The 12,198-nt window shown below is 42.3% G+C and overlaps 1 protein-coding gene across 3 annotated transcripts in view; it reads right to left on the bottom strand.

Moving 5' to 3' along the window:
* Window positions 1–12,198, bottom strand: part of SLC23A2 (solute carrier family 23 member 2) — a 137,557-nt gene that overhangs the window by 37,317 nt on the left and 88,042 nt on the right. The window lies entirely within an intron of this gene.

Here is a 12,198-nt window from a genome sequence, read left to right as displayed (position 1 = left end):
CTTCCTGGGTGTCTGCTTGACACAGGCACACTTATAAAAAGATGAGACAATGGGAAAAACCACCCCTGGGCCCTTGAGGGGTTTCTGTTGTGTGAAAGAGATTATCTATCATGGATATACATGAAGGGTAGTGAGGGAGATGGTGTGAGATGCCACAGGAGTCTATTATCTTATTAAAGGACAATAAGTACTTCGGCTGGTAAGCAAGAGGTTAGTAATCCAGGCAGAGGAGAGCAGATGCAAATGAGAGCCACAAAGCAGACCCAGAAATCCTTAAAGAATTGCAGATACTTTACTGTGGGTGGGAATTGGTGTGGTGAAGGTCAGAGGGGATCAAAGAGCAAATGCCTTGCAATCTTCTTGTAAACAAGAGGAAAACTAGTGAAGAACCTTGCTCTGAAAGGATCACTTCTGGGGGGGAAACACAAAAGTTGACCTTAACTCCAAAACTATTCTCAAGGCATTCCAAGAGGCTGCGACGTAGCTCTGGTTAGTGGTCCTTGTTTCACTGACTCCACCCATCCTGTGGCGGCAGTTCAGATGCCCAGCCTGCCCATGTCAGGTTTCGGCCTCTACAGCTCCCTTCACAGCACTGAAGCCTCTGTGTTGAACAGCTCCCTACTGCTAACCTGCTCATCTTCCCAAGGGGGTGGTATCGCCCTGACAGTAGGAACTGAGCCTGCTTACCCATCACTGGACCCCCAGACTAACTTTTGCTTAGTTATTAATGAATTGAAGGTGCTACTGACAAATATCTTTCGAGAGGAATTTTATTAGACTAGAAATAAGAGGTTATGTCTTTCTGCCATGTTGATTTTAACTGCAAATTTGAGGGAGAAATTTTTTAAGATTAAAGGCACTGGGTAGAGAGAGTAGAGAGTTGAATGTGCATGGATTTTCAAGATAAAATCAGGTAACTCCCCCATGCCCCAGAGGCTGGCAGTCCTCCACGGTGCCATCAAGGAAAAAGTATCAAAAAGTTTAAAAGGAAACAGTCCCACAAGCAGCACCAAGAAGGGATGGAATGCATCTGCCCAGAACTAAACCATTTAATGAAAATGAATAAAGCAAACACATAATTCAACAGCACAGAGAATACACTCTGTGCCTGGCTTCCTCCATCTACCAAGAAAGTAATCAAGTTGATAACAAAAACTTTCATCACCAAGTAAACATTTACTTGAATCTAAACTACAGCACAACTACAAGTTTGGCCTTAAGAAAAGCAAAATACAATGTGTCAGAGTATATTCTTTTCTTAATTGGAAATATTTCCGTACTATTTACTACACCTACGTGTATGTACGTATCTGCTGGACTGCTGAAAAGGAGCTTGTGGGCATGGAGTCCTCTACCCCAACACTTCAGCAGGCATCTCTTAAGAATAAATAAATCCTCCCACATCATTGCCCCCTGCCCTGTAATCACACCCAAGAAAGGTGACATGAATTTTAATAACAAGGCCTAATAGTTAGGCCATACTTAAATTCCCCAAACTCTTTTAAGATTTTTTTTTTTTTAATGTGGACCATTTTTTAAGTCTTTACTGAATTTGTTGCAATATTGCTTCTGTTTTACATTTTTTGGATTTTTTTGGCCAAAGGCATGTGGGACCTTAGTTCCCCAGTCAGGGATCAAACTTGCACCCCTTGCATTAGAAGGTGAATTCTGTCACTAGACCACAGAAGTCCTTAATTGTTTATAAAAGTGCTTATATCCAATCACAGTTTCTACACTGCAGCTGGTTATCATGCGTCATATTTAGAGTCAGGCTAAACATTTTTGGCAAAGACTGTTCAGATGTCCTATCTTCTCTGGTAGCTCAGCTGGTAAAGAATCGCCTGCAATGCAGGAGACCCCGGTTCGATTCCTGGGTGGTAAAGATCACCTGGAGAAGGGATAGGCTCCAAGTTTAATTCCTGGGTGGGGAAGATCCACTAGAGAAATAGATAGGCTACCCACTCCAGTATTCTTGGACTTCCTTGGTGGCTCAGCTGGTAAAGAATCTGCCTGCAATGTGGAAGACCTCGGTTTGATCCCTGGGTTGGGAAGATCCCCTGGAAGAAGGGAATGGCTACCCACTCCAGTATTGCAGCCTGGAGAATTCCATGGACTGTATAGTCCATGGGGTCACAAAGAGTCGGACATGACTGAGTGACCTTCACTTTCAAATACTTTCGGCAGACTGCTCAGGTGTTGTGCGTTTCTTATAGCATCACATCAGGAGGCCTGTCAGGCTGTCCCAGGAGGTAAGAAAACTTGGTCAGGGTAGTGACTACTGGAACTCTCCATTTTAAAAGTACCTCTTCCTTTTGTAATGAAATCAATTATCTATAAGGTGATTCTTAAATTGTACAAATATTATATTCTCACTAGCTTATTAACATTCTTACAGTGTGGCTTAAAAAGTATAATTTTTAATTTTATCATTCCATTGATATTAATTAGTGTCCTTTTGGTTTTTGTTTGTTTGATTGTTTTTAAATGCTTTTATTTATTTGGCTGTGCCAGGTCTTAGGTACAGCACGTGGGATCTAGTTCCCTGACCAGGGATTGAACCCAGACCCCTGCATTAGGAGCTCGGAGTTTTAGCCACTGGACCACCAGGGAGGTCTCTTAGTGTCCTTTTGTAAAGAGCTTTTCTTTTTGTCCAAAAAGAAAATATCATCATAAACACATGGACTCATTTTTTATTCAGTTTAATAACACACTTCCATGACTATTCCTTTTAATATAAACTGTCCCAAATTTGCCCAAAGCACCACAGTTCCAGAATTATACCAATGTCACTACTAACAAGACTACTAAGTTTAAGGCTGAAGCTGAAACTCCAATACTTTGGCCACCTGATGCGAAGAGCTGACTCACTGGAAAAGACCCTGATGCTGGGAAAGATTGAAGGCAGGAGGAGAAGGGGATGACAGAGGATGAGATGGTTGGATGGTATCACCGACTCAATGAACATGGGTTTGGGCAGACTCTGGGAGTTGGTGATGGACAGGGAGGCCTGGTGTGCTGCGGTTCACGGGGTCGCAAAGAGTTGGACAGGACTGAGCAACTGAACCGAAGTGAAAGTTTAAGGTTTCTCTTTTTTTCTCCCTTTAGAATATATTTCATTCAGAGTGTGCAAAGTACTATGTTCTAAAGTCTATGAATTAATTCTTTTCCCATGTGACCCGCAATTTGTCATAGGTTCACTTGTTTCTGTTTGTATTCAATTTTAGAATTTGTGTTTCTTCATCCTTTTAGAGTTTATGTTTTGAACATGTTGAATATTTTATAGTTTTAAAATAAAACCATAAAATATATGGTCACTCCCATTCCTATCGCCTCCACTCTCCAAATCTCACTTATCATTAACCATTTTTATTAATTTCTAACTTATCCTTATTTCTTCAAACATACACACTGTTTTACAACTTGCTTTTTCCAATATATCCTTAGAACTTACTCTATACCAGTTCAAGAAGATCTTCCTTATTCTTTCTCAGAGCTGCATTCACTGTGATGTATGATAGTCTCCTACATATGGACATTTAAGTTGTGTTAACTATTTTGTCATTACAAATTACACAGCAATAAAAGAAACTTTCTGCATTTATTTTGCATTTGTGGGAGCATATCTGCAGGGTAAATTTCTAGAAGTAGGACTGTTAGATCAAATGGTAAATGCATATGTGCTCTCAACACTGTTAACACCCCTCCTCATAGGGACTGAACTATTTTCATTCCTGACAGCAACATGTAACAATGGCTGTTCTCCTACAGTTTTTCCATCAGAGGGGCTTGTTAAAATTATTTTTGTTAATCTGACAAGACAAATTGTGTCTTAGGGTAGATTTAGTTTCTGAAAAAATGAAAGTGTCAGTTAGTCATGTCCAGCTCTTTGAAACCCCATGGACTGTATCCCGCCAGACTTCTCTGTTCATGGAATTCTCCAGGGAAGAATATTGGAGTGGGTAGCCATTCCCTTCTCCAAGGAATCTTCCCAACCCAGGGATCGAACTCAGGTCTCCTGTATTGCAGGCTGATTCTATACTGTCTGAGCCACACACTCCTGAGAGCAATGTGTAACAATGCCCATTCTCTCAGTTTTGCCATCAGAGTGGCTTGTCAAAATTATTTTTTGTCAATTGACAAAGGAGACAAATGGTGTCTCAGAGTAGATTTAGTTCGTACTTCTCTTATTATAAAGTCAATCTGATCCTTTCCTATGATGAAGGGCCATCATATAGCTTTTTTGAGAATTGTCTATTTGTGTCTTTTCCTTTTTCTATATATGTATTTTCAACTTTGATTGTAAGGGTTCTTTCTGTATTAGACACACTGTTGTTTAGTTGCTAAGTTGTGTCCAACTCTTTTGTGACCCCATGGACTGTAGCCTGCCAGTCTCCTCTGTCCATGGGATTTACCAGGCAAGAATACTGGATTGGGTTGCCATTTCTTTCTCCATGGGGATCTTCTTGACCCAGGGATCGAACCTGAGTTTCCTGCATTGGCAGGCAGATTCTTTGCCACTGAGCCACCCAGGAAGCCCCAATTAGAGATATTAGAACTTACCTGTAACATTACAAATATTTTCTCCAGTTTGCCATTTTTAAATATTTTTTACAATGCAAAGCTTAAAATTTTAAAACACTTAATGGTATTATATTTTCATCCTTTTATTGATTCTAGAGTTTGAGTCCTATTTTAAAACTTTCCCTACTCAAGTTATAAAGGAATTCACCCTGGTTTTATTCTAATAGTTACATGGTTTCTCATTTCTTGCATTTGGATTTCTAATCCATTTTGAGTTGATTCAAAGAAAACTCTTAACTAAAGGAAAGTCTAACATTTATCTTCATGTCCATGATATTCTGGTCTTATATGTAAATAGCAAAATTATATGAATTAGCGCAGTTAACACTTTCAGTTAGACACACTCCTGGGGGACCTCAATAGAAACCAGCCAACTGGCTACTCTCCCAGCAGGAGGCTTTGTCCAGACAGAGCACAGGAACTTAGGGGGCCTGGCTGGGTCCAATTTTGATAATCTCTTTTTCAAGCATGATAGTATTAACTATTTTAAGTCAAAAGTTTATTACATAACTATCTAGTCAGTCACAGAGAAGCATGAGGAATTCTTTGATGTGGACAATGCTCTATCTATTGGTTGTGGTGGTAATTAAGTGATTGTACACATGAATAAAAATTCATCTAACTATGCACAGGAAAAAAGGCAAATTGTACTCTATGTCAATTACCCTTCAATAGATTGACTTAAAATTTTTTTGTCTATAAAGTGTCTTTCTTGGAGGAGAAATGGGGTGGATGATTTCTTAAAATACTAGTTATGTCAAATAGTTACAAAAAACACAAAATTAAAAAAGAAAAAGAAAAGAGCTTCACTCTGGGTATTTGACGAGAAGCTCTATCTGTGGCTCAGCTGCTGTATCCCAGTGCAGCTTTTGTCAGGCAGTCCACCTGCCTGAAAAGGAAGGATAAAAGGGAGAGTCAGTGGGCCATGAGGAAGAGGACGTGCATTTTAGAACACGTGGAAACATAAGGGGTAAGTGAGATGTGACAGTCAAAGAAAAAAAGATTGTAGGGAATCTTTAACCCCACACATAAGAGGATTTAGTCTCCTAGTCATCTGAAGCATCAGAAATATTAGCAGAGAAACAACATGTTAACTGAAGGGCGAAGACCACTCAGAAAAGCTCGAGTTGAACACCAGTGGTCGTGTGGCCAAGGGCACACTCAACCCCTGCCGTGTCATCAAGCACAAGCTGCTCCATTTGGTGTTTCAGACTTGGTGCCCCAAGGCAGGTGCACCCTTATCTGCCTCACCTACACACCCTTCTGAGGGGCCACTAAAATAATAAGCACCAACAGGCAAGAGTGGACAGGTGCCAGATATTATCTTATTTGATGCTTACTAACAACTTCAATACTACTACCATTTTAGAGAGGAGAGAAGGGACTTTGAGACCAGTCGACTAGCCAAAGCCACACAGCTGAGGACTTCCCTGGTGATCCAGTGGTTAAGAATCCACCTTCCAATGCAGAGGATGTGGGTTTGAATCCTGGTTGGGTAACTAAGATCCCACATGCCACAGAGCAACTAAGTCTGCTTGCTGTAACTACAGAAGTGTACCTGCCACAACAAAATATTGTATTCCTAAATGAAGAGCCCGCATGCCGCAACAAAGCCCCAATGCAGCCAAACAAATAAATGTTTTTAAAAAGCTAGACAGCTGGTAAACGGTAGAATGGGAGTGATGTTACCTCTGATGCCAAAGTCCCACTACAGAGCTGGTGAGGGGAGCCAGGCAAAGCTCCCCTCTTTCTCCAAGGTAGTGACCTCCAGTTTTTCACTGATGCCCATGTTTTTAATATACCACCTAATTTTTTTTGAGTTAAATTATATATATATATGTGTGTGTATATATATATTTTTACATGGAGGCAGGAAAAACCTACAACTTGCTATTAAGAACCTACTTAACATGATACACTCACTATCATCTATACAGTAATGCTGGCAAAAATGTTCATTCGGAATCAACCATGCCTTTGGCCCCATCTCCCAGTTTAGAATTGTGGAACAAATCAAATACCACCCCCAAGAACACAATTAGACATATTCAGACCATGGGATGTTCAACAAGACAACTGCCCTGGACTCTTTAAAAAGAGGACCATGTATTTTGATTTTTAAATTCTACCTATAAGTAGAAACACATAATATTCGTCTTCCTCTATCTGACTTATTTACTTAGTATAACATGTTCTAGGTTCATGCATGTTGTCACAAAATAGTAAGGTTTCATTCTTTTTTATAGATGAGTAGTATTCCATTGTGTGTGTATATATATAAACCACATCTTCTTTATCCATTCATCTATCAATGAACACATAAAAATCAAAATAAATGAACAAACATAACAAAACAGAATTATAGATACAGAAAAAACTGGTGATCATTAGGGTAGAGGGTGGAGGGGATGAGTAAAACATGTGAAGGAGTTAAAGAAGTATAAACTTCCAGTTATAAAATAAATGTCACTTAGGATGAAATATACAGCAGGAGTCAATAAATAAAATAATCACAATTTTATAGTCAATAAAAATTGTAATAATTTTGTATGGTGACAAATGGTAACTAGACTTATTGTGGCAATCATTTTTTAACGTATAGAAATATCAACTCGGAACTGACACAGTGTTATAGGTCAAACAGACTTCAATTTAAAACAAAAAGGTTGACATCTTCCACTATGATACTGCATTTCTCTATTTCTTTTTATAGTTCTTTTAGTTCTTGATTTCTAGATCTTGAGCATTATTGTTATGTTTATGTATGGTTAGAATTACTACTTATCTTCCAGATAAAAGCCAAATAAAAGGTTCCAAATAAAACCTTTAATCATTACATTAAAAAAAAGTGAATCATGTGGAAGAAAAATGTATCAGACCACAGAAACACAACAAATGCACCATACAAACTTAACTGGATCCTGGTTCAGAGAGGTGGCCAGGATAGCCATAACAGATATTTTAAGGACAACTAGGGTAATTAGACATAGATTGCGTATTAGATGATATGACTCAAATTTATCAGGTGTGGTGAATAGTTACACAAGAGACCCTCATTTCTAGGAGAGTATTTAGGAGTGAGCCATCACCATGCTGCCTGCAACTCTCAATTAATTCAAAAAGTTGCACATATACCCCAGCAGAAATACCTATACAGGGAAAGAATGTAAGGGAAATCCCAGTCTCCCAAACCCCAATCTAAGCACTGCATCTCTCCATTCTTCTAAATATTAACAACAGTTAAGAGTTCAAAACTCTGACTTGAGATCTTGAAGTATCCTGGAGCCACCCCCTAGTTAGTGAGCACACAATATGTACCAGCCCTGGAACCCAAGGAGGAGAAAAACAGGGGACCTCAGGACAGACAACTCTGTTAGAGGTCAGGCTGCTGTGCTAGCTATTGTCTTAGCCAAAACCCTACCTTTTCTCAGCAAAGAAAAGTTCTGTGAGTCTCCAGAAGGCCTGTTATAGCCAGGAGAGGCTCTCAAGGAAAGGGCCTCTCAGCCTGCAATTTTGTCTTTTTCTGGAAAGCTGACAGAGAGGACTCCAAGAGGAACCTAGAACAAAAGACGATGTGGTCCCCAAACACAGCACCTGCACACCATGGTGCGCAAAGGGCAGAGTCCATCCCAGAGGGCTCTCCTTCATCCCCAGATGTGCACTAACACCTGCAGTCAAGGGCAGGGACTCTGGGAAGCTCAGAGCTGCTACCCAGGCTTGGTCTCTGACGGAAAAGACAATGGCAGCCAAAGTGATGCGTTGACTGAGTCCTCCCCAAAGCCAGGGAGGCATGGCTGCTGCGGGCTGGTTAACACCTGGGTTGGGGGACTCTGACTCTTGCCCCCGCTCATGGGATTTTAAAGGCTTTGCACTAATTCCTACAAAGACCTCAAGGGGTAGGTGGATTGAAATCAACCAGAATGAGAACTGCTGAAACCTTACTCAAGGGCACTGAGCAATAAAGACCTTGTTAAAAGCCAAGTGCAGGGGACCAAAGTCAAAGGAAAGAAGGAAGAAGGAAAAGGCTGGATGGAAGGAAGGGGATGAAAGAAGCAGCTGTAACAGAAACATCCCATCCCCAACAGGCAGAGGCTCTGGGAAGCACTGAAGCCACAGAAGTCACACAACTGGGGCTGAGACACATGATCTCCATTCCAAAACAAGTCATGATCTCTGGAGGAAAGGAAACCACGTTCATGACAGGAGAGACGCTCAGGGAAGGAGGGAGGGTCTGCAGCACGTGCCGCATCAGACACATTTTCTGTGGCCTTAGCCAGCCAGGCTCATGGAAAACAGACCCCCAAAGGAGTATTTCTGACATAGTATCCTAAAGCTGGCACTGCAAGCTCACGGTTCAGGTTTGTAAAGGCACACCTCTGTTTCACTCTCACTTTTTCCGTATCACTGTTGGTTATTTTTATGCAGTGAAACAACTTTCCAGAAACAGCACGCCACTCTTCAGCACACCCATGTGAAATGTGGAGCAAGGATGATCTGGCCAGAGCCCAGAGAATGGAAATGGTTACACTTCCTTCCCCTGCTCTAGACCTGCAATTATGGTTTTGGCTTCCTCACAATAAAGGCCCTATCCCTCAGAGGCATGGGTCATCACTGGTCTCTAGGTCCCATATACCCATCACATTCAGTGCAGGGGAGTTCTGGGTACTACACGGGAGTCAGGCAAACATACAAAGAAATAGACAGAACTCAGATACACATGGCAAACCACTCAGTTAGAAAAGTCTGAAAATCTGCCCTAGAAATCATGATAGCTAAACATGAAAACCTTTTTCTTCTGCAGCTCTCCACCTAAGGAAGTGAGTGTGAACTGCAAACACCAACAAACATGCAGAGGCCACCTGCAATCCTTACGACTGTGATACTGGGAAAAAATTCCACTCTTGGCCACGTCAGTCTTTCTTTTGCACTGTCCCACCCTTGTATTTCCATGGCCCCAACTGCTTTATCTGTTTGTTTGATTCTCTTGTGATCAGAAAGTAAATGCACAAGTCTGTAAACATGACAATTCAAAATGGACGATGAGCGTCTATGTCAGTAAGCAGCAGAATTAGAAGGTTTTTCATGTTATTCATACTCTTGTCACTTTTCAAATGTATTTTAGAAAGAAGCATATAATATAATAATCTACAAACACACAATGATGGCAAATGTCATCCACAGGACACCTTAGGAAGAGCCTCCTATTATTTTCACAAAAGCAAACTGGGAGCTGGAGAGGTCTTCTGTCCAGAGTTATAACACTGCATAGGTCTCTCTAACTCCTCCTATGCACTCATTTCACTCCCCCATGTGCGAACGGCAAAGAAACCATCATTTGCCATGTGGCATGAGCTAACGCTTTATTGGGAACTGTAAATTCTGACTGTCCATGGGATTACAGTTTTATCATTACAATGGTCAACAACTTGATTTTAACCAACACTGGCAATGCTGCTGCTCTGACTCTGCTGAATAGACATCCCTGGAATAGACTCAGGGATGCTCAACCCTGACCTGTTCTAAGTACTGGGTGTCTGAGTACCAGGGGTGGGTCCCCACTCTACTGAGGTCTGAGCGTCAACCTTGGTCGGCTGGAAATACTAGGGGAGTGTGGTATTTGGCCATTCTTGAGATCTCTGTTCTTCTTTTACAAAGGCCACAGGAGACCTGGGGGCAAGAATCTGAGAGGTGATTCAGCTGGAAGGGGTAGGCCTGCCTCTTCAGGCACAGTGAAACAAGGGGAAGTTGGGAAAAGAAGAGTTAAACAGAAAAGGGTGAAGGACAGGGAGATGCAGGGGATGGGGGAGATGGGATACTGCAAACAAACAGGGGACATGGGATACAGCAAACAAACAACCTCAGAGGTGGTGACCAATTAAGTAGGGAGGGAAATGCCTCTCATACACCTCATCATCTGGGCTCGCCTTCACACAGCAGGCCCTCAAATATATGCTGGACAAAACTTAAAAAAATGTACCAACAACAGCTTGTGGCTTTGAGGAGTTGGAAACCAAGCTACTAAGTGCCTTCTCACTTTTTCCCTTCTAGATGGGAACTTCGAGGCAAGGATCCCAGGCAAGAAAAAGGTGCTATTGTGTTAGCACAAAGAGGGAAGTAGAGTCAGGCATAGCCTTCCTGGTACGAGACTAGGGCAGAGCTGTACCTGGTACCTGCCATACGACAGTAAACACGTCTTTCATTTCCTCTTCAAGTCAACCAACAATTTCAACTAGAGACACTGCCTAAATTTATAGATGATTTGTGCTACAAGTTCTCTGATGAGCTAGCTGTTTAGAAAACAAGTATTTCCCCAGAGAACCAGTTCCCCATATACAAGGTAAGGCCCTTGAGTCAGCCAATAAAAACTTTCTAAACCACCCTGGCTTTGAAACACAAAATCTTGAATGCTATAACAAAAGAATGAAAGATACTGTCAGCCAAGTTTAACTACCTGAGCACTAAAAAATTTAATCAAGTCCTCTCTGGAGTGTCCAAATATATCTCCTTCCCCTAACAGGTCAGTAACACATGCTGCCTTTCCCTCAGGGGTCCCCTAAGACGACCCTCCTTCCCGAGGTAAGGGATATGCTCAGCATGGTGGCTTTCCTGCAGGGGCTGGGGATTTGAGAACCCCAGAAGCTGGCCAGCCCTTTCAGCATTCCCTCCGTCATCAGACCTGCTATGGAGCTGTCATATTCCTTATGAGGACACTGCTTAAGCTGCCAACCAAAATGCCCAAACATTGTCCTTCCCATATTCTCCTGTTCCCTGTAAGTGAAGGTTGTTCTGAGGATTCTGACTCACTGAATACAGTCCATGATTACCAGGCTGCCTTCGTTGCTCTCTGAGTTTGCTCCCACTTCCCTAGCAGGGCCTCTGTGTTTGCTTCCACTTCCCTAGCAGGGAAAGACATAACTTATACGTTTACTCCGCTGTCCTTGCCCTGAGGTTAGTCCTGTGGCCACAGGCTCCACCCCTTGGGCAACATCCTAGGATAAAGGAAAAGGCTGAATGTGAAGAGGGTGGAAGAAAGGGACAGGAGGGGACAAAGCAAGACTGCAGGAGAAGGTAAAAGAAGACAGTTCTTTTCCTTCCTATGCCAGCTCCATATCCATGTAAGCTGGGGCCTGGGGATGCAAAGTGCACTTTGCACTTTGAGGGAACACAAATCAGCAAGAAAAGACACAAACAAAAAAGGACAAAGTGGAGTAAGAGTCACATTAGAAGAACAAACACAAGATGCATGTGTAGGAATTCAGAGAGAACAACGGAGGCATTGGGAAGTCAAGGGTGCTTCAGAGAGAAGAGGAACAAGCCAAGACTGGAAGGCTGCCGGGGAGCACAAGCACAGGTAAGACAGCACAGCGGGCTTGAGGAGGAGCTCATCTCTTGGGGCGTGCACGGAAGGAGACTGCAGGGCGCAGGGACATACCTGGAAGGGCGGTGGGACAGAGAACAAGGAGACGCCTACAGGGTGGGCACATCCCAGTTTTTAAACAGGGAGTAGGGCTGTAGCCTCCTAGCACCCAGGAAGATGCAAACATTGAAAAAATGACACCAGGGTGGCACACAGACCGGGGCAGAGGAGAGTAGCCTTGGAGGCAGGGAAACCAACTG

This window comes from Oryx dammah, unplaced genomic scaffold (assembly GCF_014754425.2).
Source record: "Oryx dammah isolate SB20612 unplaced genomic scaffold, SCBI_Odam_1.1 HiC_scaffold_10, whole genome shotgun sequence".
NCBI classification, from domain to species: domain Eukaryota; kingdom Metazoa; phylum Chordata; class Mammalia; order Artiodactyla; family Bovidae; genus Oryx; species Oryx dammah.
The sequence above is the reverse complement of the archived record's forward strand: the minus strand, read 5'-3'. Positions and strand labels throughout refer to the sequence as shown.